This window comes from Elephas maximus, chromosome 16, assembly GCF_024166365.1.
Source record: "Elephas maximus indicus isolate mEleMax1 chromosome 16, mEleMax1 primary haplotype, whole genome shotgun sequence".
Taxonomy (NCBI): Eukaryota; Metazoa; Chordata; class Mammalia; order Proboscidea; family Elephantidae; genus Elephas; species Elephas maximus.
In genome coordinates this window covers 7,694,895-7,720,046 of record NC_064834.1, presented here as the reverse complement: position 1 = coordinate 7,720,046, position 25,152 = coordinate 7,694,895, and the positions used below count along the sequence as shown (strand labels likewise).

The 25,152-nt window shown below is 57.6% G+C and overlaps 1 protein-coding gene across 7 annotated transcripts in view; it reads left to right on the top strand.

Annotated features, from left to right (window-relative positions):
• The window catches only part of ZMIZ1 (zinc finger MIZ-type containing 1), a 258,230-nt gene that overhangs the window by 84,012 nt on the left and 149,066 nt on the right, over positions 1 to 25,152 (top strand). For 5 of the 7 annotated variants that reach the window (XM_049855858.1, XM_049855860.1, XM_049855861.1 and 2 more), the window contains exon 4: positions 12,136 to 12,217. The exons of the other annotated variants lie outside the window; for them this stretch is intronic. The gene's annotated coding sequence lies outside the window, so the exon portion shown is untranslated. The remainder of the gene's footprint in view (positions 1 to 12,135; positions 12,218 to 25,152) is intronic. 7 annotated transcript variants of the gene reach the window in all.

The following is a 25,152-nucleotide window of genomic DNA, read 5'->3' as shown; positions in this document are numbered from 1 at the left end:
GGCACCCCCTTTGTCCCACCATAGTGTGTCCTGGGCTGGCACTTCCACAACTTCCCATGGGGGCCACTGCTGGGAATCTTGCCCCCTGAGAAAGGAAGCTTGACCTTGGGCTGTGGCAGCCCCTGCCTCTGACCTGCTCTGACCCCTCCCAGACCCCATGCCTCTCCCCTCATGCTGATGACTTACCTTCTCCTGGAGAGAGCCAGTGACCTTTAGAAGACCTGGCAGGAGAAGCCCAGCATGGAGCTTGGTCCAGGCCCCACCAGCATTCTGTGTTCTCTTAGACAAGTCACTCAACCACCCTGGGCCTCATCTGCACAAAGAAAGGGGAGACAGAGAAGCTCTGCCCGGCTACAAGCATCCATGGGACGAGGGGCTGGGGCTAGGTAAACTGATACCCAAGAAGGGTAGCCACTGCCATACCCCCCACTTACCCCAGGCACCTTGGTCTCCATCCCACCCAGGGTGCTTTGTCTCTCATGACCCCCAGGCAGGGAGAGAAACGCAGTGATGCCAGTGTCCCCAGTGTGTGAGTGTATGTGTGATGACCCCAGAGAGGGGTCGTCCATTGCTGACAGCGTGGTAGTAGAGCTGGGGATCTCTGCCCGGGAGGAGCCCCTCCCGCCTCTCTTCCCAGGAGCTGGGAGGTAGAGCACACCTGGGCCTATGTGGCCTGCTCTGCTCAGCAGGCAGGCCAGGTGAGTGGGCCTGGGCCTGGGAGCTAGAGAGGTGGCAATGCTGAGGAGAGTAGGTTCTCTGTCACCCCCACCCCTGTCTTCCTCCCTCCTGGTGGGTACTCTGAGCCTAGTACACCCCTGGGCCTGCAGTTGCCCTCCGATCGTGGTGTTGAGCTAAGGGGCAGGGCTTAGTGATGGTACTAAGAGTTTCAGATGCTTGTATAGCCCCTAGGGAGCCCTGGTGGTACAGTGGTTAAGGCTCGGCTGCTAACTGAAAAGGCGGCAGTTCAAACCCACCAGCTGCTCCGTGGGAGAAAGGCGTGGCGGTCTGCTTCTATAAAGATTTGCAGCCTTGGAAACCGTATCAGGCAGTTCTACCCTGTCCTTTTGAGTTATTGTGAGTGGGAATCAACTCGACAGCAATGGGTTTTTGGCTTTACGTAGCCCCTACTCCGTGGAGGCACTGCCCCAAGTACTTCATTTACAGAAATGCATTTTCACCGTCACAACAATCCTAGCAAGTTATCTCTCTTATTATCTCCATTTCCAGAGGAGAAAACCTAGGCACAGAGAGGTGAATTGACTTGCCCAACGTCACACAGCAGGTACATGGTTAAGCTGGGGTTTGAACCCAGGCGGGCTGGCCCCAGAATCAGTGCTCTTGGCCACTGCACTGCTTCTCTGATGGGTATCCCCTCCACCAGTCAGGTTTGCCCTCAGCCCAAGCCCAGCTCAGTGTTGTTGGGATCACAGCCTGGGTATCACCTGTGGCCCAAAGGGGGTGGAGGGAAGGGTCAGGAAGCCAAGGTGAGCTGACCCAGGTCACCATGACATGGATGGGTTAAGGGAGACTCTGGGGGTCGCCGTGAGCTTGTAGACCAGCTGAAAGCTTGTCAACAACAGAGAAGACCATACGCCTGAGCAGTCAGTCGCTTGGTGTGGTGACAGCTCAGGTGCTGGTGACCTTGGGCACATCTCTGGGCCTCCACATCTGCATCCGTCAAATGGGGCTTTCAGAACCAGTGTCATCGGGTGCTGGGGGGGGAGTCCTTGAGATGAGAGAATGTGGTGTCCCACCCCCTGCAGCCCGTTGGTAAGTGTTCATTTCCTTCCGTGCAAGTCAGACCTCCAAGGGGGTGTAAGACCCCGTGCGGCCATGAGGATGGGGGCATTTCTGGCAACAGGATTAACGGGGGCAAGAGTGCAGAGATTAGGAAGACCCAGACATGATTAGGGAGAGGGTACAGGTCGGGGTGGAGGAGAGCAGTCAGAGTTAGGCTAGGGCCTTGAATACGAGGCTGAAGAGTTAGAAGTGGACTCCATAGACAATGGGGAGCCATTGAAGGTGCCTGGGCAGGAGAACAGTACGTTCAAGGGGAGAGGAACTGACAGCAGGGAAGCCTGGTATGCTCGTCCAGGTATGGGATTCAAGAGGGCTCCTGTGGCTGAGAAAGTTGACCCAAGTGGCTGTCAGCACCTTCTGGGCTCAGGCGTGCCCCCGTTTCCTTCCTGAAGCAGACGCCTGGGTGAGCTCTACAGCCTTCCAGTTGGGTGGGGGATTGCAGAGGGCAGGGCGCAGGGAGCTTAGACGGGGTGGGGCAGGGGTCAACACTACTGATGGCACGCCCCTCGCAGGTTTCTCTGTGTGTCCCTGAGTGTGACCAGCGCAGATTGTCTGGGTTTCCCAGCCAGCCCTGGGTGGGAGCTGGCAGGTTCTTCCTCCCTCTGTGGCCTCTGGTAGTCAGTGGGAGGAGGGTAATGGTGGTGGGCCATGGGGCGCAAGCCAGGGTGGGGGCCCTGGGTGGTGGTGGAGTCACGTGGTGGGTGGGTGTCTGAGTCAGGAGTTGCTGTCCCTGTGTGTCATGCTGGCTGGCTGCCTGCTGTTTTGGCCCACCTGCGCCTGTCTGCCTCGTACCCCCGTCCACATCTGAGCTCCTGGGGGTTGCTCTCCTAGCACTTTGGTGCTCTGTTTCCAAGAGTTCAAAGCCCAGGATAGAGAAGCCAGGAGACTCAGGTTCCAGGAGCATGCTGCTCCCAACCAGCACAGTGACCTTGGGCAGGTCTCCTCTATCTCCGAGCCTCAGTTTCCCCAACTGAAGAGTGGGGCTTGGGCTAGCCAAGGATTCTTAGTCCCAGCCCCACATGAGACCCAGGGCAGCTTTGAAAGTAGCAAGTAGCCCACCCCAGACCAGTTAAAGCAGGTCCCGGGGATGGAGCCTGCACCCTCTGCTCCTCTCCCCTCCAGGTCCCCCAGCACAGCTCTGTGGACCAGATCATAGACTTTGGAGCCAGGGGGCTGGGCTAAATCCCGGCCCTGCCCCATTCCAGCAGTGTCACTGTAAGCAAGTGACTTCATGCCTCTGTGCCTCGGCTTCCTCACCTGTGAAGCGGAGATAACATGGCCCACTTCACAGGACCACTGTGAGCACTAAACGGGTAGATGCCCATAAACCGTGTTTCTTAGAGCCGGGCTTGCATCAGACACAGTAAGCCTTGGCTGGGGCATTGGCTGGGGCAGTCAGGAGGAGGTGAGCCTTTTGCTGCCTGTCTCTTTTCCAGATGGGGGTCCAAAGCAGACTCAGGAAAGGAGAAATCAGTCCCAGCCAGGCTCTGAGTTCAAATTCTGATGCTACCACTTATCACTGTGTGACCTCCGACAGGTCTCTTCCCCTCTCTGGTCTCAGCTTATCCCTTTGCACACTTGGCACTGTGTAAACCTCCTCCCCCTGCAGGGAGAGGCACAGGCACTTGGGGAGGCCGCGTAGCTTTTAAGCCACAGAGTGGGATTTCCTCCAGGCCGGGTGACGACAGATCCCTGCACAGACCTGCTGCCTCCACTCGTGAGAACACTGCTCTCCTTTATCTGGCATTTGTACATTTGGGCTTCAACCATCTCTTCAGACTGACCTTGCATATGGTGGCCAGAATCTCAGGGGGATGCCTGTTTCGGACGTGTGACTGGCAGGGGGCTGTTCCCAGTCGAGGAAGGGGTTTATCGGTGACACTTGGTGCCCTCAGGAGCACCCAAGCCCTCCAGCTTCTTGCCCTTCCAGTCACCCCAGGAAGCAGAGGAAGCACTGGGTTTGGAGTCTAGGCTGCCCGATGGAGCTGCCCAGCCCTGTGGCTGATACGGGTATGATGTCAGCTTGTCTTATCCTCAAGCCACTGGTAGCCCCAGATGAGGAAACGAGGCTCAGAGGCACAAACGATTTGCCTATGGGCCAGGATTGTACGCCTTAGTTTCTCAGGCTAACCTCCTACACTGGAGCTGAGCTGGGTTCTAGTCCTGGCCCTGCCCCTCTCGGGGCTGTGCACCCACTTCTGAGGTGTCACATCTGGGCACAGGGCTCTGAGGGCCTCTGCTGGGCCCTGGTAATGCAGCAAGGAATTTGGGGCCAGGGGCAGCCCACGGTGGGCAGTGCAGGGCCAGGTGGCAGGTGCCAGACCAGCCCAAGCAGAGCGGATGGGATCTCCCACTGGAGAGTGGTGAGTGCTGGATGGGATGCCGGGGGCCCCCAGGGAGGTGCCCTGGGTGAGACCCTGGCCCGTGGGCCTTTGTCTAAGAAGAGTTTACTCATGGGGCCCAATGAGATGGTGGGTGCACACAAGAGTACTGGGTACCCAGCTTGGTCCTGGTGGATGCTTACCACCCATGGCCATTCCCGTGGAGATGTGGAGAGGCCCCTGTCCTGGGAGCAGGTGGCCCTAGCGAAGGCATCTCTGGGGATCAGACCTGCTGGGCCTCTTTCTGAGCCGGCCCAGGTCTTTCCCTATCGTTATGATAAGGGGTCCAGTGCCTCCACCCCTGGGCAGGACTCCAAGTCTGCACTTGGCAGCCAGCCTGAGCCAGTGATAAGACGACAGCCCTCAGCAAGCATTTCCCATGGAAGTGCTATATGGCATCATCTTGTTAAGTCCTCACAGAAGCCCCGTGAGGCCCAGGGTGCCAATCATCCCATGTCACAGACAGGACACTGAGGCCCGGAGAGGTTATGTTCCTTACCGAAGGTCACAGCTCAGTAAGTGGCAGAGCTGAGGCCCCAAATTGGGTACTTTGGAACCTAGAGCCACACTGTGCAAGGAGTCCATGCTGTGCCTTCGTCCTTTGGTTAGGGAAAAGTTGCTCACTTAGTGACCTGGGAAGAGGGAGACCCTTCCCCCTTTCTCTGGTGGGAGCAGACCACTTGTCAGAGCCAGAGGCCGAGAGTTGTTAGATGTCAGCTGGGGCAGTCAGGGGTGGCTTTCAGGAGGAGGTGAGCCTTCTGCTCCCTCCGTCTTCTGGGTGGGAGTCCAGTGCAGACTTAGGGAAGGGGAGTCCACACCCGACCAGGGCCTAAGCTTGAAGTTGGTGCCGCCACTTTCTGTTGTCTGACCTTGGACAGGTTCCTCCCTCCCTCATCGCAGTTTGGCTGGGGGCAGCAAGGTACATGTGTGTGCATCGTGAGGGGAGCACCCTGAGAGGCAGGATGGAGGACGGTGTTCTTCAGGGCCTGGTGATGCTCCTTGAGTGAGCGAGAACTCTCTGGCACCACCAGGGTTTCTGGCAGGAAGTCACGGTTGGACAGGGGTGAAGCCTGGAGGGGCCCCCAGGATGTCTCTGCGTGTGCCCGGGGACATGGGCTCTGCGCTCCTTGGATGCAGCGGTCCCCTGCTTGCTGAAGCCACCGCACCTCCCTCCTCACCCCGCACCTCTCTCCCTGAGCTCTCAGCCTATGCCGAGGCCGTGAGTGCCCTCCTTCCTGAAAGGCTCTGCCCGAGGGAATGATGGCCTCTGAACCTCTCTTTTGCCCCCAGGCTGAGCTGGCCATGCCCTCCACACACCCGCAGCTGGCCACATGCTGCCCTAGACTCATTTGTCCTGCCTTCCACCTCCGGTGAGACAGTGGGCACACAGCCTCGGGAAGCAGAAAGGCCACAGAGATGTTGGTGTTTGGCCCTGCCACCCCTCTTTCTCTGCCCACCCCCACCCTTTCTTCTCCTTCTCTTCTTCCTCCTCTAGCAGATAGTAGGCACTCGTTATCAACTATTGAGAGAAGGAAGTGAATGGAATGAATGAATGAACAGAACAAACAGTCCCTGGAAGCTGGTTTAAAACTCACTTATCCAAATGAGAAAGAAACCAAGTCTCAGAGATGTTAAGTGGGCAGAGAGGGTAGTCCCAGGAACCCACACTTATTCCCAGCAGCTCCTCTCTGGTCCCCCAACCCCATGCTGGGCTGCGGGCCTGGGTCTGCACTGGACCTTTCCTGGCCCCTAGTGCTTCCCCCCATCGAGGCGTCCCTGAGAGTCCTCAGCTGCTGACGGAGCTGTCTGCCGGCCACAGGGCCCCGTGGTCTGGACCCTCCCTCATCCCTTCCTCAGCTGCTGGTGCAGATTTCAGGAAGGAGTGAAGGGACGTGGGTGGATGAGGGACATCTAGCAAGGCTCTGGGGTGGGTGGTTGTCAGAACAGCCGAGATATTCGCAGAGGAAGTGAAGACAGACGGGATGACTGAATCAAGGGTGCCCCATGACTTTCAGGCAGCCCTTCCAGGAATCCCCCTGGCCCCCAAACAACTGACTTGCTATTAAGCCTGCTTTTCATATCTGTTCCTTAAAGCAAATCTCTAAGGACCACGTTGAGGCCAACTGCAATTACTGCTCTTTGGTAAAAAGACTCAGGGTGCTCAGGCCTTCCCTTGTCCCTGGGCTCAGCTCTGCTGGGCCTGGGTTGAGTGTGTCAAGGTCCCTGTCCTCAGGGACCTCACAGCTGAAGAGATAGCTATGCACCCAATTTTAATTATACAAGGAGAAAAGAAGAAACACCTCAAGGTGTGCTGGGAGTTGAGGGAAGGGAAAGACCACTTGGGGCTATCAGGGAAGGCAGCCTGGAGGAGGTGGGCATGAGTTTAGAGTGAGGCAGCTCACACTGTACCACTTTGTGCTCTGTCACCTCTGCAGCGGTCTGTCTCTGCCAAGCTGTTTCTTCATCTGTAAAGTGGGGACATTGCAGCCTCCTGGTGGCAGGATTGTCATGGGATGAGGTAGTGAGAGCTGCTGACATTGTTGAAGAGGGGGCGTGACAGGTGGGAAAATCCGCTGGGTTTGTTTGGGCACAACGGGCCAAGTGTGTGTGAGCCAAGGTGAGGCCTGGTGACGAGGCCCTGAACGACAGGCTCAGGTGATGTCGGCGTGGCCCCTGCACTGTCCATCCCCACCCCCCCACACTCCAGCGGCCTGTGGGTAGGTGGTGCTCTGGTCAGCATCCAGCTCTACAAACCAGCCTGGAGCCTCCCCTAGTGGGTGAGCAGCTGGAGGGCAATCCAAGGCTGTGCTGTCCTCCTGGGCGGCGGGTGCTGGCCCCCACCTAGGCCCGGGCCCCTGGTCTGGCTGTTGCCCCGTGTCTGGATTCCACCCCACCCCCCAGCCTGGTGAGGTCAGGGAACATGCATTCCAGGAATGTGGGAGGCAGGCGGCCGCCAGGCCTGGATAACCATCGGGGTAAATATTTGCCTCGCTTTTGGAGCCAGCTCTGTCCCGCCAGGGAAGACGAGGGGCCGTTCCCAGGGTCGGGTGAGGGGACACGTGCCTGGGTGGATCTCCAAGGTGGTGGAACCTGTGTCACCCCAGAGAGTCTGAGAGCTGGTTTGAGGCTCCCCTGCCTGTGCAGGGCCAGAGATGGTGCCCCGGGCCCTGGGCCCCGTAGATATTTGGCCCGTCTGTAAAGTGGGGTTAGGAGCAGCTGCCCAGCCAGCTCCCAGGCGCCAAGTGTCGTGTGGCGTGAATCAGTTTGGCAGTGGAGCAGCAACCAGACAGGTGTGCTGGGAACCACGGGACGATGAGTCTGCATCCTGCTTGGCCACTTTCGGCCTTGAGCAATGACCCCTTCTCCAAACTTTTATAGGCACCCTTTTCTGGCCTCTGACACCGTGTGTACACACCCGATGCCTTGCTAAACGCTGCTTGTCACCAGGAGCACGAGGGGTCCCCGTGTTTGACATTGGCATGGCCCCCTACCCAAGCAGACCACACTGGGGCCATCTGACCCCCTCTCCCCGCGCAGGTCAGTGCTCCGACCAGTGGCCAACGTCCAGGTCTGCAAGATTAGCCTTGAGCCTCCTCTGGTGGGTAGATAGCTGGAGGAGCGATGAACCAAAAAAAAAGCAAAACCCATTGCCATTGAGTTGACCCTGACTCACGGTGACCCCATGTGTTACAGAGTAGAACTGAACTCCACAGGGTTTTCTTGGCTGTAATCTTTTACGGAAGCAGATCACCAGGCCTTTGTTCCATGGTGCCACTGGCAGGGTTCAAACTGCCAGCCTTTTGGTTAAAAGCCAAGATCAAACCTTTCGCACCACCTAGAGACCACGGAGGGGTGATTAGTCCCTATTTAAAGAGGAGACGGGGCCCTCAGAGAGGCTGAGTGACTTGCTCAAGTTTCCCCAGCAATAAATGGCAAGTCAGGGATTCAAACGCAGCTCTAAGCACCCTTGCCCTCTGACCTCACCATTGAGGGCTGGCCAAGGCCCAACCAGAATGTGGGCTCCCAACCCTCAGCAGCTGTGGAGGACACCCAGTCATGTAGCCACAGGCCCAGAGCCACAGGAACGGAGCCTTCACGGTGCCCTGCATGCTGGACACCCTGGGGTGTGGGCATCTCTGCCCTCAGGAATCCTGGATTGGCTGCCACTCTCTCCAGACCAGACATAGCCCCAGATCCATTTCGCAGCTGTCTCCACCCAAGCCCTATCCAGGTCCTCTCAGGATCCCAGGAGTGGGCAGGATGGGGCAACCTGTCTGGGTCCTGGGACAATCTCCACCCTGTATGACCTCTGCCATGTCCAAGGCCCAGCCTTGCCACTCTCCAGCTGTGACGTCCTGGCAACCCCATTCTCCTCCATGTTGTGTTCCGCGTAATGCGCCCCCTTTACTGCCTTTTCTCCCGAGGGGTCCCAGACCTCGCAGCAAGTGAAGCGCCTTGCCATCTGTGGAGCAGGGCCCGGTATTGTCACAAGGATGCCTCAAATCCTCTGGGGAGCAGCAGGGGAGCTGGAACCCAGGCAGGAAGACACAGAGCCTGGGAGTCGGGAGGGCTCCCCTCAGAGTCCCACTGAGCACTGGGCCAGGTTCCCCATTAAGAAAGTGAGGGGGTCAGCCTGAATGACACCCTAATTGGGGTTGTGTCCTGCTCCACATGGTGGCTCCACCTGCCCATGAAGACCTTTCTTGTGGCGGGCTGGGTCAGTGTTGCCAGGCCTGAGGGGAGGCTTCCTGGGGAACCCGTCCCCTGACCCTTGAGCCACCTAGACACTGGCCCAGGTCTGACCACCCACGGGCCAGGACCCGAGTCCGACTCACACGCACAGCCCCTTTCTGACATCGTAGTCTGCAATCAGGGCCCTCCCCTGGGGAGGAGAGTCCTCAGACCCTGGGGATTCCTGCTCCATGGGGAGCTAGGAGGGCCCCCCTGAGGCCCGGGCTGCATGTCCCTCGGTGGAGCTGAGTACCTTTTAAAGCAAAGAACAGTCCCCTCCAGATTTGTGCTGTTGAACGGGTGGTGAGGTCGGGCTGGGGGCAGCCAAAGAAACACCTGGCCTCCTGCCTTCTCTCTCCCTGGCCTCACCAGGCCACCAAGCCCACCCAGGCCATGTACCCTACCTAAGGGCACCAGCAGGGCCAGGTGGGGCAGGGTGCAGATGGGGGGTGAGGTGCAGGAGATCGCCTCTGCATTCACAGCCCCACCCGGGGTCTGGGTTCCTGACCCCCCGCCCAGTCTATGCAGACAGCAGGGATCCTTGGGAAAGGTGTCCAGCCTGGTGGCAAGGGCCCTGGACACCCAGGCCATCAGGGCCGCTGCACACCTCCTGTGACTGGGGAGGGTTTGGGCTCCCTGCTGGCTGTGTTCATATCCCTTCCTGCCCTTAGCTCCATTTTAGCTGTGTGATCTCAGGAGGCTACAGAACCTCTCTGGGCCTTGTGTGTAAATAGAGGAGACAAGAGTCTACCTCACAGGGCTTCACTGAGGGTGAAAGGAAATGCCCCAAACATTAACGTGTAATATGGACTCAGTAAATGTGAGCCTCCTCCCTCCCCCTTTCCAGGTGGGGGTCCAGTGCAGACTCAGGAAAGGGGAGTCAGTCCCCAGCTGTAGCCTGCGTTTGAATCTTGGTACCACCACCTATCGCTGTGTGACCTTGGACAGGTCCTCTCCCTGCTCTGGCCTGTTTGCCCCTTTGCACAGGCCCTACACTCAGGGGCTGGAGCGGCTGGAGGAGACGAGGCACACATGTCCACCATGAGCAGGAACACCCCATAGGCAGGACAGCAGACGTCACTCCTTGGAGCACGATGATGTTCACTGAGTGGGCAAGGGCTTTCTGGCTCTGGCTTCTGTCTCAACTGTCAAAATAATTATTTGCCCCTTGTCAGTGGGTCTGCCAGCCAGCTTGCCTTTGGAAAAGGCGTGAGCTATGGGCAGTGGGGAAGCAGGAGCTGCCCAGTTCTTCCCCTGCCACTGACCTACTATGTGACACAGGGAATGGGGCAGTCGCTGCCCCTGTCAGGGCCTCAGTCTCCTGCTCTGTGAAGTGGGAGAGTCCAAAGGCTCTTTGTGTCCTCATGGTGGGCAGAGTTTGGGGGCTGCTGGAGCCCAGAGCCAAGGGTCAGGGCACAGAGCTGTTCTCTCACCCATGGCTGGATGGGGCCCCAGGCCTGGCTTTGGGAGCTTAGTGCCTCCCCCTGCAAAGTAAGTCAAGTCTCAGCTTCCAAGTACAGAATGCTAACCACATGTCTGGCACCATGTGCCTTACCTGATATGATCTGAGAGAGACCCCTCATTTTCACCATTTACAGATGAGAAAACTGAGGCACTGGGAGGTTTCAAAACTTGCCCAAGGCATACCCTTGGTCAGAGGGCAAGTCCAGGATTTGAACCAAATCGTTTTCATTTCTGACCCTACATTTTAAATGCCAGGCCTCAGTGCCTCTTGATGAAGCCACAGGGCTCTTGTTTCTCTCCCCAGGAGCCCCTTCCCACCGCCCGTGGTGAAGTGGGGCCTGGGCCCAGGGCCCTCCCCTGTTTAAATGGCACACACAGTGCTTCTCACCACATGTTGGCCACAGATCTCACTCTGAGTGGCCCTCGGCCCTGCTGCTGTGAGGATGCGGAGGTGCAGGGGGGCATAGCAACTGCCCAGAGCCACACAGCAAGTGGCCTTCATCACTGGGACTCAAATTCAGGGCTCTGCAGCTCCCATCCTGCAGCTGGGACTCTGAAGAAGCCCAGCAGCTGACATTCCCGGATTCCCACTGGGGCTCCATGGGCTTGAGGGTGGGCCACTGAGGAGTTGGGCCATCGGAAACCCACCAAACAGTGATAACCGTGCCCCAAGCCCAAGCCGAAGAGAGGCATCCTTGCCTTCCCCCTCCCCTCTCACCCTCTGCTCCAAGCTCCACAGCCTCCCACCTGCACCCCTACAGCAGCCTCCCCACTGACCTCCCTGCCTCCTTTCCTGTCCCTCCCAAGCACTTCTTTACTTGGAGATAGGGTCCCGTCCCTCAGCTGCTCAGACCCCTCCTGATGACTGTCCCCCCTCTCCAGCTGGGGCTCACACACCCCCACTCCCTCCCTCCCTTGCTTACTGCACCCTCCATACCAGCCTGCTCCCAAGTCCTCCACTGTGCCGGGTTCTTCTTGTCTTGGAGGCTCTGCATGTGCTGTTCCCTCTGACCAAATGCCTTTCTCTCATCTTGGCCCGCTTCAACGTCATTTCCCCAGAGAGCCCACCCTCAACCTTCAGTCTATGCTCTGTCCCTTGTACTCGTTCTTTCTGGCGGGTGCCGCTTTTAATTACGCATTGTGTAATTCCTTGCTTACTGCTTGAGTCCCCACGAGGGCAGGGGACACTATCCTGTTCACAGCCCCTGGTGCTCATTAAATGTTTGTTGAGTGAATAAGCGAATGCTGAGTACCTTTGTCACTGTAAAAAAACCTAGTTGCCATCAAGGAAACCCCAGCTCTTGGGGACCCCCTGTGTGTCAGAGTAGAACTGTGCTCCATAGGGTTTCCAATGGCTGATATCTCAGAAGTAGGTCAGCAGGCCTTTCTTCTGAGGAACCTGAGTGGACTTGAATCTCCAACCTTTAGGTTAGCAGCTGAGTGCCTTAAGCATTTGTACCACCCAGGTGTCCTTTGTCACCATATTTCCTAGAGTTCCCCCAGTGGCCCTGAGAGATACCATGGTTCCGTTTTGACAGAAGAGGAAACTGAAGCCCAGAGAGGCTAGGAGTGTATCCCTAGTCACACAGCTATAACGGTGGGGTGTTAGGGCACCCCCTAGTCATGCCCCTTGCCTCACGGTCCACCTGTCAAATGGGGACGATGTGCCCTCCAGCGGGCGGAAGGCTATGGCAGCGTGGGCAAGTGCCAGGCCCCCCCCCCCGCCCCGGAGCCACTGATTCCCCACTTCCCGTTGCAGGAGGATGGAGCTGGTGTGAGGCAGAGGGGCCACGAGCTGCTGACCGGCTGCATTGGACACTGGTGATTGCTGGATCACTGAGGTAGGTGCGTGGCTGGGCTGCAGAGGTGGCTGGGCCCTGGTGCGTGAGGAAGGGGCAGTGTGACCTGAGTGCGAGGTTGGATACTGACCCCAGCACACTGTGCCGTGGACTTGGGCCTCAGCCCTTGGGTAAATTGGGCCCGGGCAGTCCCCCTGAGACCTCGTAAGCCCCCACACCACACATCCAGGGGCCTCTTTGGCCTGGTCTTTCTCTGGAGTGGCCGCTTGGGAGGGGAATGTGTTCTGGGGGAAGGCCAGGCTTGCTTCCATACCCTGTGGTGTGGGACTCGTGCGCTGGGAAGCGTGGCGACCCCTCCAGGAGAGGCCTGGCTGAGGAGAGAGGCCTGTTCCCTAGAGTCAGAGCTGCAGCTGCCCCACACCTCCATGCTGGCAAACCCACCTGCAGGTGGACACACTGCACGCCCACAGGGCTCTGGGTCAGGCTGCCCGGCTCCAGCACCTGCTCACTGTGACCTGGGCTTCCGTTTAGCCATCTGTATACCAGGATGGTAATCCCAGCGCCCACCTCCCACAGCCGTGTGAGGGAGTGCACTCTGCCAGTGCCTGCCCTGTGGCTTCGAATTCGGGACATGTCAGTGGTCATCATCAAAGAGGCAGGGACCTCGGCTCCCACCCACCAGCCCAAGGGCCGACCAGTGCCAGGATGGGCACCAGTTGGCCGCTTGGCCTGATGAGGGGCTTGGCCCCCAGGAGCTCCTGAGAGCAGCTGGCACCAGAGGCCCTGAGGCCAAGTGTCCCGGGTGTGGCCTCGGGCCAGGTCACCAGCATCTGGTCAGGAGTGGCATTTCAGGGACCGGACACACTTGGCCCTGAGTCAGGGCTTAACCTGAGTAATCCTTTTTGACTCCACGGCTCCAGCCCGGAGATGCTCACGCTTGGGCCAGGGCCCTTTTCCCCAAGACATCAGGCGCTAGGGCTTGATGGGGGGGAGAGCTGTCTTCTCCTGTCATGAAAGCCCCCCTTTCCCTCAGCTTCTCCTCACCCCCCAGCCTTAGTGCCCCCAGGGAGCCTAGAAGTAGGCTGGGCAAGCTCTGAGGAAGGACTCTCCAGGCTTCCGTCGGACTCTGGAATGCCCTCCCTGGGAGCAGAGCCCGACCCTCCTTCCTGCTAATCAGCTCGGTAACCTTGGTCAAGTTCCTTCACTTCTCTAGAATCCATTTTCTCATCTGAAAACGGGAAAAATTACACATTGCTGGCAGGGCATGACGAGGCTCAAATAGTGTTATTGTTGTCGTTGTTAGTTGCCATCCAGTCGGCTCCAACTCATGGCACTCTAGTGTACGACAGAACAAAGTGTCGCCTGGTGCTGCAACATCATGACGATTGTTGGCGTGCCCGAGTCCGTCGCTGCAGCCACTGTGTGTTTTGAGTGCCTTCCAACCCAGGGGGTTCAGCTTCTAGCACTGTCTCAGACAATATTCTGTTGTGGTTCTTAGGGTTTTCCTTGGCTAATTTTCAGACATCGATCACCAGGCCTTTCTCTCTAGTCTGTTTTAGTCTGGAAGTTCTGATGAAGCCTGTCCACCCTGTGTGGCTCTGCTGGCAGGTGAAACGCAGGTGGCATAGCTTCCAACATCACAGCAACATGCGTTCCACCACAGCACCACAGACTGACGGGGATGGTGAGAAGTATGGTTAGAAACACTGAATGTTTTTAAATGTTACAGTTTGCTGAGAGCCTGCTGTGTGCCAGGCACTAAACCAAAAACCAAACCCATTGCCGTCAAGTTGATTCCGACTCGTAGCGATGCTACTCTCCTCACATACAGTATTTCTCCCCACAATCTTCTCCAGCTAAGACAACAGGCTCAAAGTGGTTATGAAACCCACAGAGCTGGTAAGTGGCAGAGCGGGGATTTGAACCGAGGTTCGGTGGTAGGTGTTCAGGAGATGAGCTCATCTGGGCCTCGTAGCCTTTGCCCAGCCCTCCAACCATGGCACTAGGAGCAAGAGGGTGGCCCCCAAGGCTGGCACCTGCCCCTCTGCAGTAGGGCCTGCCGGCAACTCGATAAGGCCAGGGAACCCGCTGCTAATTGTGAGGTAACCTTTGAAATTCTCCTTCACGGTGGGTTCTCTCTTCGGATGTTTTTCAAGGTAATTCATTCCCTTTCCAGAAATTGCCAGTGGCAGAGCATTAGGCAGCTGGTGATTAATCATAGGAGCAGCTTGGAGTTTATTCTTAAAAAAAAAAAAGTGGGGAACAGAAAGGCTTCGTGGAAAAAGAAAAGGAAAGCACTCCGAGGCGGGGTGGTAATCAATACGGCAGTGTCCTAGAGATGCTGGGGTGGGGACGGCCAACGTGCGATGTCCGCCTTCTCCCTTTCTTCCCAGACTGGCAGCTTCGCAAGGGCAGGGCGTCAGAGCCTACAGCAGCCTGCGTGGGGTTCTGCCCTTGGCTGAGAGACACGGCCCCTGGGTTTGGATTGCATCTTTGCCATCAGCTCCCTGTACGACTTTGAGCAAATGGCTGCCTCACTCTGGCCTCAGCTTTGCCCCCTGTAAAATGGGTGAGGGGCAAGTGTTAGACAAGGAAAGGTATTAAATGATAATGCTCGTTCAGGACCACATCCCAGGGCCTGCACACTGTCCTTGCCCAGGTGACATTTTTTACTTGAGTAAGTGAATGTGTGAGTGAGTGTCATGGTGATCATTGGTCAGGAAGTGGTACTGGCCACAGGTCTTTGTTCCTCTAGTTCTCTTGTAGTTTGGAGTGGCAGCAGGGTGATAGGCCTGTTCTGTCACTTTCCAAGCTAACAATTAAAGGACAGCCTTGCCCCAGGGACTACAGCCAGTGGAGCTCAGGCCCCTCGGTGGCAACCACGCTATCTCTCTGGCATCTTTAAGGTCAGCTTTCCCAGAGTCTCAGCTGTCCGGAGACAAAAAGGCTGCCTCCTGGGAAGGTAGTGAGCTCCTCGTCACTAACAAGTGTGCAAGCTGGGGTGTGGCTATGCAGGGCACTCAGGCAGCCCATTACGGGGCTCAGAGCCCCCTGAGGCTGGGAGGCAGGAGGTTCTCCAGGATGAAGACTGGGGAGACAAGTGGCAGAGGGTAGCCCCTTCCCAGAGGCCTCCAGGGGTGGCTCTTGGAGGCCGCAGAGGAGGAAGATTGTCCATGCTGCCCACCTTGACCTGGCCTATGGCGTGGCATCAGAGCCTGAGCAGGGCAGGGTCAGAGCCAAGCTCCTTATACCAGGCAGGCTGGGGCTAAAATCGGGCTGGGATCAGGGGGTGTGGGGGACAGACAGTCCACGTCTGGGAGTCAGGGGACCTCAGGCCCAGTCCTCACCTGCTGGGCATGTTCATGTGACCTTGACAACTCCTGTTGCCACCCTGGGGTATGGGCTGGGGTCCTGTGGGAGGGGCTGCAGACAGGGGTGGGTTTTCCTGCCCCCTCCCCTGCCCAAGTGGCCTCAGCAAAGCCCAGTCTCTCCTCAGAGCCTCACTCCCTCTGGGCCCTACTGTGTGCCAGGGATCCCCACCCAGAGCCCAGGGTGGGCAGTGCGCCCTGGCCTGAGTGGGGTTTGGGGAGGCTCTGGGCTTCGGGAGCAAGGGGAGAAGGAGCATGCAGCTGTGTGTATGCCCATGTGCATATGTGTGTGCCTTTGTGTGTCGGCATTCATATGTGTTTGTGTGTGTGTGCACATGTGTGTTCATGAGTGTGTGTGCGTGTGTCTGGGTTCTGTCTTGGCAGGGGGTTCTCTGGTGCACACACGCTTTCTCTGTCTCTTTCTGTGCCCACCTCCCTATGTGTGTGATGGTCCCTTCTCCACCTCTGTCCCCATCTGGCTCTGAGCGTGCACCTTCTCCTTTCTGCCCAGCCCTCCAAGCCTGGCCACCCTCAGGAGTCAGAGGGTGATCCCCCAAGGTTGCAGGCCTCTCACACCTGCAGCCCCACTTTTCTCGGCTGCTTGGCCACCTTCTCCCTGTCCTGTCATGTCCCCACCCCCTTGAAGCCTTTCTGGAGTTTCTCTTTAAGCCCAGACCTCCTCCCCTCACTCTCTTTTCCATCAGAGACAGCCTGTGCCAGGTGTCCCGGCTGCAGGCCTGCTCTGTGTCATCGCCTCTGTCGCTGCCAGGGCTCAGCAGCTCCCACCTTGGCTTGTTTATCCAGCTCTCCTCAGCACACTGCCCCTCCTGCCTGCTCTGTGGCTATATCCAAGGCGGGGACCTTGGAGGCTCCCACTGTGTGTGGCCAGGGGCTGGGTACAGGCCCGTCCCATCCTTGCAGATTCTTCCAGAAGGAGGCCACTCTCCCTGACTCAAAGAGCTGCAGCCAAGGTCCTGGCCCTATGGCTGCCCCTATGCCACCCAGGGCAGGAGGGCTGCTGGCCAGCTGGAGCAGGGGCGCGGGCGGGGCCCAGTGTCCACTGACAGGGCAGACGGGCTGGGGTGGGAGGCTGGAAACCTAGCTTTCCCTCCTGCATTAATGAAATTCCTGCTGTAATTAGAAGTGAGGTGTGCAGGAGTGGGCTGCCTGGCGGGAACCTGTGCTCGTGAATAAATAAATTTTCCTCTCCCTCAGGGGAGAGTGAGCTCGAGGGAGCTCCTGGAGAACCCTGGCCTGGAGGGGCTCCTGGCCTATAACGTGCCTCGTGGACCCCCCATGCACTCCCCTGAGCACCCTCAGGGCCCCCCCCTCACTCGGCCTGGTCAGCTCATCTTCCTAGCAGCACCCGCTGTCTACCGAGCCAGTTCGGCTTGGCATTCGAGGCCTCTTTCACATGGCCCCAGCCTCCTTTCGCAGCCACAGCCCAAACCAGCCTTTATGGTGCCTGGCTGAGGCTCTGCAGCCACCCGCTCCCCTCTCTGTCATACTTTGTTCCCACAGCTGCCTCTTTGCTCCAGCAGCCCCTCCTGCCTCGGAGCCTCCCACTCCCACCATTGATGGGTATCTGATCCTCTTCAAACTGGCCTCGAACAATGCCTTCTGAGCCCCACAGCCACCACCTCTCAGGGCTCCTGGCCATGTCGTCCCTCTCCCCTACGTCTCTGCCCCGTAAGGTGCTCCTCAGTCTGCCCCGTAAGGTGCTCCTCAGTCTGCCCCCTCATTACTTGTGGCCCATGTGTGTGTCCTGGCTGCAGTCTCCACTGTGAGACCCCTGAGTGGAACAGGAAGAGCAGAGAATGGGGAGGCCTGTTGATTCCTCACACCCCGCTCCCGCAGCTGCCCACCGACCCATGTAGATATCTGTCCATTTTATAGATGGAGTCATTGGGGTCAGAGGGGACAATACCAGGCCCAGGTCTCATAATAGCGAGGAGACATGAGCTGAAGCAAACCCAGAGACTCCACGGCCGGCACGCCTGCATCCACCACAGCTGGTCTGCCCTGGGGGGCAGGACCCACACTCACCTCTCTCGGCCCTTCCAGCCCCTAGCAGCACACCCCACCAGAGATGCTTCAAGCACCCCTTGAGCGTGCAGTACTCAAGGCCAAGAATTGCCCCAGGGAAGCATCAGCTTCACTGGCCCTGGGCTCTGGGTTCTAGGGTGGGCTCTGGGCTAGCCAAGGTCTGCGGGGCTCTTAGGGGGCACGGAGCAGATGCAGGCAGCTGGGGTGGCCAAGGGCTCCCAGCCCACCCTTCAGCCAGGGCAGCTCTGTGCTGTTTCATTTGTGTACCGAGCCTCTGTGGGAGCTTGTGTTTGAGGGGGAGGTTCTGGGCCAAGCCTGGCCTGGCAGAGGGCAGTCTCCTGCCCACCGTGGCCACCTGTGACTTCCAGGCCATTCCAGAAGCTGCTGTGTCTGCCCATGTGTGCATGGAGTCCAGCCTGGGTCCATCTGCCTCACTAGTGAGGGAGGTTGGGATGCATCAGCCTGAGACATCTGATCCCCACCCTCGGGCCTCTGACCCACAGCCCTTCTTCCCAACCTGGGCCTGCTCCCCTGAAGCCTCTCTGCCTTTGCTTTACCAAGTTTAGAGCTTCCCAAGACTTGGAAGTGGGAAAGGGCTTAGGCAAGAGCTGTCCAATAGAAATAGAATGCGAGTGACATATATAATTTTAAATTTTTTAGTAGCCACATTAAAATAAGTAAGAAGAAACAGATGAAATTAATTACAATATTATATTTTATTTAACCTAGTATGCCCAATATGTTATCATTTTAACATGTCATCAATAAGAAAATTACCAATGAGATATTTCACGTTCTTTTTTTCACACCCAGTCTTTGAAATCTGGCATGTGTTTTATCTCACACTGCAGTTTCAAGTGCTCAGTAGCCACGTGGGGTTCATGTGTACCGAATTGGGCAGTGCAGGCTTGGACAGCCCGAGTTCCTCATTTTGCAGGCAGGGAAACTGAGGCCTGGGGAAGGAATGATTGCAAAGGAGAGCTTGCAGATTGGATACACTGTCCACAGGCCAGGCTGGGCTGCTGTCCTGCAGTTCAGAGAAAGGAGCTGAGGCACCCTCAGCGGTCACAGAGATAGACTGAGGCAGGCAGGGCCCCGGCTGGAACCCAGGCAACTGACTCTCTCCCAGGGCTCCACCAGCATCCCCCCACTCCTGGTTCCAGTATTCTGGGCCTTCCCCACCCAATCCCTACAGCTCCCAATCAAAGCTGTCCCTGTGTGGTCGGTCCTGGCCCTCATCCTGCCCACCTCCTGACAGCGAGCACGCAGCCGGCCCTCCCAGGAAGGGAGGACACCCCAGCCTCCATCCTACCCTCCCCATCAGCACGACAGAGGTGCCCAAAGAGTGTGTCCAAGTCGCCCTAGAGGTTTCCCACAGGGTGGAGGATGCCAGGGGCAGGGGTAGACTCAAAGGCAGGAGGGGGCAGCAGGGGATTGTTCTCAGGAGCTAGGCTGGCAGGGAACAGCCCCTCCAGAGCCCTCACCCCAGCCGATTTTCCCCTTTGTTACCCAGCATGCTCCCTCCAGCTCACTTAGCTGCACGCCTCACTTACACTCTGCCTCTCATTTGCCTCTGCCCAGGCAGTGTGCAGGAAGTCACAGAAGGCTCAGGCCTGGGCTCGTCTGCAGCTGGGGTGGGGAGTCTGTGCTGGGCTCACACTGCTCCTCACCTGCCCCAGCTCAGTGAAACACAGCCATCCCCTCCTGCAGCCCCCATACTCCATGGCATTTCCTTTGCTCCTCCAAGCCAGCCACCTGCCAGCTCCCCCACTAAATGGGAAGTACCTCAAAGGCTCAGGAAGGGCTCTGCACCAGGTCCCCAGCACAGTTCCTGGCACACCACAGCCAAATAGGAGCAGGAAGCCAGCAAGCACCCAGCCTGTGTGTCCTCAGCTCCCTCCCAGGTTGGCCAGCACATTTTACCCTGTATTGCCAGTTCTCTCTGTGCTTGGAGGGCTGTGTTAAGGATCCTGAGTTTGTGTGCTAGCACTGTGAGAGACCCTGTGGTGAGTGGGGGAGTGTGTGCTGCATGGCCTGTGTGTGTGCCATCTCAGCCCAGCTCCCTGGCATCAGGTCCACTTGTCAGGCTTCTCAGTCCTGGGCTGCAGCCAGTCGGGGAGAGGGGAAGAGGAGGGACCTCCGTGTGGTGCCTACAGATGTCAGTGCATCCTGGCTGCTGGGCTGACCGTGGCCCAGAGGATGCCCCCAAGCGCCCGGATTACGAGACCGTACAGGCCCCTGAGAGCTGGCCGGGGAGCACCAGCCCGCCCTCGCGCTGTGCTCTGGGTAGTGGGGAGTGAGGGAGTCTGTGGTCTCTGAGCGTTTCCCTCCCGTCTGTCTTTCCCATTAAGTGCTTCCCGCCCCCTCTTCAGTTGCACCTTTAGAAGCAGCACATCTTGCCTCACAGCTGTTTGGGACCCTCCACTGCCTCCCTGAGGTATCTTTGGGGGCCTCTTTCAGAGTCTGTGGGGGCATCTCTGCTTCATAACCTCCGTGGAATGTCCCCATGGCACCATCACTGTCTGGCCTACACCCTGCTCGGTGGGACAGTCTAACTAGTGTGTCATCCTCACGGTGTGGCCTCTGGCTAGCCCCAGTCAGACCCCCGTCACAGCCTGGGGAGCCAATGCCCGCCCCCGCATGGACATCCTCTCAGGCAGGAACCCCAGCTGTCTTCTGCCCAGCATCTCCAGGGCAGCTAAGAGAACTATAATGGCCTGTTGTTGTTGTTAGCTGCTGTCAAGTCAGCCCCCGACTCGTGGCAACCCCATTTGCAATGGAGCGAAATGCTGCCCAGTCCTGTGCCGTCCCCGTGATCAGTTGTGGATTGGACTGTTATGATCTATGGGGTTTTTGTTGGTTGAGTTTTGGAAGTGTATCTCCAGGCCTTTCTTCCTAGTCTTAGTCTAGAAGCGAAGCATCACTAAAACCCGTCCAGCATCACAGCAATGCACAAGCCCCCAGGACAGATGGGTGGTCGCTCCGCACGGGGTGCATTGGCTGGGAATCAAACCCAGGTCCCCATATGGAAGGGGAGAATCCTACCACTGACCCACCATTGCCCCCTTGATGACCTAGAAGCTGTAAATAACCTGGAACTGTTTTCTGTGTGTGAAGAAAACGCACAACGGAGTCCTTGCCTCCCTCGCCAGTTCGACCGTCCCTGTCACCACTCCAGGAGTGCTGACAAAGGTCATCTCACGCCTGAAGGGACTCCTCCAGCAGCTGCTTGATCACACCCGTTGCTGTAGAACGCACCCCCCACAATCCTGCTCATTAACCCCAGGGAGACAAAGAAGGCAGAGAGCATGTGGGCAGTGCATGGGTTTGGGAGACGAACGGTTTTGTTTTTTGTTTTGTTTTTTCTTTTTTTTTTTGTACTTTAGGTGAAGGTTTACAGAGCAAACTAGTTTCTCATTAAACAGTTGGTACACATATTGTTTTATGACATTGTTTAACAACCCCACGACATGTCAACACTCTCCTTTCTCAACCTTGGGTTCCCTGTTACCAGCTCTCCTGTCCCCTCCTGCCTTGTAGTCCTTGCAGGGGACAGTTTTAGGTCCACGTTCCTGCTCTGCCATTTACCAGCAGCTGTGAGTCAGGGCAAGTCACTTCATCTTTGCCTGCCCTCTGCTTCCTCATCTGTGAAGTGGGGAGGTGGCCGTCCGCCTGAGGGGTGCTGGGAGGAGGGGGTGCGCGGTAGCTGCACAGTGCCAGCACTCTTTGCTCCTGCTAGCGTGTCCTCACGCATCACTCCTTGCCCCTTGGCTTTCAAGCATCCCGCTTTCAGGGTGATACTTGAAGGTGGAGACGCAGCGTTCCTCACACGTGCCAGCACACACAGGCTGCCTGGGATGCTTATGGAAATGCAGATTCTCAGGCCCCTCTTCTGAAGTCTGGTTCTGCAGGTCTGGAGTTAAACACAGGGCTCTGAATTTTCAACAGATGCCCTAGGTCATACCTGTGACCAGGCCAGGCTAGGACACACTGGTACCTGCAAAGGAGAGCTGGCCCTAGAGGCAGGACACCTGAACAGCGTCACAGCCTTGCTGGGTGACCTCGGGCACACCCGTGTCTCTGTGACTCAGTGTTCACACTGATAAACCAGGCATTCAGATGATCTACAGGGGCAATTTCTGCTCTTAAAACCCATGACAGCCAGACAAAGGATCCCTGGTGTCTCCTCCAGGTTCCTGGAGGCAGATGTGTGGGTTGCAGCCCCAGTCCCTCTGGCCATAGGGCGTTTGGGTCAGCTGCCACTTGCCAGCCCCGAAGTCCCAGGGTCAGTCAGCAAGGTCACTTCCTAGCGTGGTTGCCATTTAGTGGCAGCTCCCCTGGACCTGCCCAGGACCCTCTAGACTCAGCAGACATCGGCCAAGTCCTCTCCAATCTGAGGGTCATATCTGCAAGCTGAGGTGGGCCCCTAAGCTGCAGCCAGTGAGGAAGGTGGGGTGGGGAGTGAGGAAGAGGAATGGGGTCTGTGAGGGGCCTAGGACCTTATTAGTTTACATATATGGAAGCCGGGAGTGTCAGAGCTGGAGGTTGGCCCTGCATGGCCCCTTCTTGTTACAGGCGGGGAAACCAAGGCCCAGGATGGAATGGTGCCTTGCCAGGGCTCTCAGGGAGACAGTGGGGAGCCAGGCCTGGAGCCCAGGCCTCTTGGCTGGAGGCCTGGCCTCCTTCCACCTCTTCATGCCGCAGCGGCTCTGCTTGGGCGGTCCATCAGGGACAGACAGCCCCTCCAGGCCCAAGCCTTCAACCAGCCCCTGGAGCCTCTGGGAAAAGACAGGCCATTTCAGGACGGGGCCGGGCTGCCTGCTCTCCAACGCTGGCCCCTTCTTTGACTCACACTGTCAACCTAAATCAACAGCCCCTCCCAGTTTCTCGGTCCTCCCACCCGGCCAGGGCAGCCCCTTGGACCGTTTCCAGGAATATCCCTGCAAAGAGCAGCATGTTCCAGAAGTGAAAAGGCCTCCCTCTCCCTGGCTGTCTCCTGTTTTCCACTCACTGGGGCTCAGGGGAGTTCAGAAGCAGAGGTGGAAAAGCCGGCCCTGTCCTAATGAGCCCTGCTTTGAGGGGGCAGGGCCCTGGCAGGCAACAAAGAAGGGATTATTCACCTCTGGGGCCTTGACCCCCACCTGGGATAAAGTCAGGGCTGGATCGCAGGGGCCAGGCTGGGCTGCCACTCAGAAGAGGGACCACAGCCCCCTGACTGCCAGCCTCATGATTGCACAGCCCACTTGAGTGTAGGACCCGCGCAGGTGGTGCTGTCCTTTAGGGCTGGGAGCCCCAGCCCAGCCTTCCCCTCACAGCAGGTGCTGATACAGGAGCCACTTGTCTGCCTCAGGGACCCACCTCAGTGCCTTTGCACACGTCAGTTCCTTCTCCCTCAAGGGCCCACCTCAGTGCCTTTGCACACGTCAGTTCCTTCTCCCTGCACGCTCCATCAGCAGTCAGTAAGGTCTCAGTCTTCACCAAGTGCCTACTGTATGCAGGGTCTGTGCTCAGCTCTTGGGGGCGCGAAGAGGCGGAAGACCCCAGGCCAGCCCTCATTGAGCTTACAGCCTAGGGGAAGGCCAAGACTCAACTGCGGGGAACACAAACAGCTGAAGGTGTGTGGGATCAAGGCGGAGAAGTTCTTGTGGAGTGAGGGGTCAGGGAAGGCTTCCTGGAGGAGGCAGACTGGAGCAGAGTTGACACTCAGAGAGTATCAGGGATTTCAGGTGGGGCTGGGTATGGGGGCAGAGGCTGTGTAAAGTCACAGCCTTGGGGCAAGGTGTGATCCAAACGAGACCCAGGGACAGGTGTCTGCATAGGCATACGTGTGCATGTGGGGGATGGTGTTCGCACGAGAGCATCCACGGGCACACACCTGGGTGCTCTCCTGGAACAGGATGCAGCAGGGAAGCCCCCTGAACAGCATGAAGGATGAGCCATGGGGTTGTGGCCTGGGCCAGTGCATTGTACACCATACGCCCACTGCTGGGCCAGGCCCCTACAAATACCGACAGAATGGCAGGACACAGTGTGCACTCACGTGTCTGCTGAGTGACTGAGAGCCCAGGCAGCTAGCAGCAGGGACAAGGAAATGGGGTGAGGCCTTAGGGGCAGAGGCACCCCTGAACCAGAGCATCACCCTGCTAAAGGCACAACTGGGCCCTGACCAAGTGGAACACAGGGCAAAGATGCTCAGGGACCAGCACAGAGCACACGTGTACACGGCAGTCAGAGCAGGTCAGGCAGACCCACTCCCACTAGAGCTGCTGGACTACCCACCGCATATCTGTCACTGAGGGTCACTAAACTACTGTCAAGTCAGTTCTGATTCATGGCGACCCCACGTGTTTCAGCGTAGAACTGTGCTCAGTAGGGTCTTCAATGGCTGTGGCCTTTTGGCAGTAGATTGCCAAGCCTTTCTTTCGAGGCACCTCTGGGTAGATTTGAACCTCCAACCTTGCAGTTAATAGCTGAGTGCTTACCTGTTCAGTAATAACCACCACAGCAATGGCAACAACCATGTCAGCAGCCAGTGCATCATCTCTCCATCCCAGCACACCCTCTCAGGTGGGTACCAGCATTGTCTCCACTTTAGGGATGAGGAAACCGAAGCAGAGGGAGGTCAGGAAGTAGCCTGAGGCTCCGGTCCCCAGGTGGCCGAGCCAGGCTAGACGCCCTTGTAGTCTGACCGGGAGCATCACAGCTAAAGCCACACCATGCTGCTCTCCCCAGGGGCCGTCTCGCCCACCCCTCGCAGCCCAGTAGCATCGTTTTGATACAAAGAAGGAGGAAGACTCCCCAAAAAATCTCTTGAAGTTTTCCATTATGGATCTTCACCCCAGTCCTTCTGATGCCTTCCCAGCTCCGTAGAGAAGATAAATGCCCAGCAGGTCAAGAATGGGCCCTTCCCTGAACTGCTCTTTTGTAGCGGAAGTAAATTATCTGCCAGCCTTTGGTGCCCAGCAGTTTGATAATTCAGGTGTTTAAATGGTAATGACTGTGGGGCCAGCCAGGGGAGGAAACGGTGAGTCAGTCGGAGGATTCCACGGGAGCTAAAGGCACTGAATCTTACTGCAATACGATTTCCCAAATCTGCCAACTCTGCCCCCAGAACGAGCTGACCAAGGGCACCAGGCTCCCTCCACCGGGCCAGGGTGGGGTCGCCTGAGGCCTGGCTGTGGACCTGTGGTGGGTCCTCAGAGAGGGCTCTGGGAGGCGGTGTGGCAGGGTGGGTGTGAGTGCTGATGGGGACACAAAGGGTCTAAGAGGGTGATGGCCTCTCCTAGTTGCCGGGAAACCTCAGACCCTGAGGACAACCTGCTGCTTTTTTTGTATGTTTTTGGTTTTGTTTGGGGGAGGTGGGTGGAGGATTTCTCCTGGAGAGTAATAAGGAGGAGCTTAAAGAATATACCTGAAGATCCCTGGTGGCCCAAGCGGTTTGCTGTCAGCTGCTAACCTAGGGGTTGGTGGTTCGAACCCACCAAGTGGCTCTGTGGAAGAAAGGCCTGGTGTTCTGTTCCCATAACTATTATTATATTATTGTATTATTAGGCGTCACTGAGT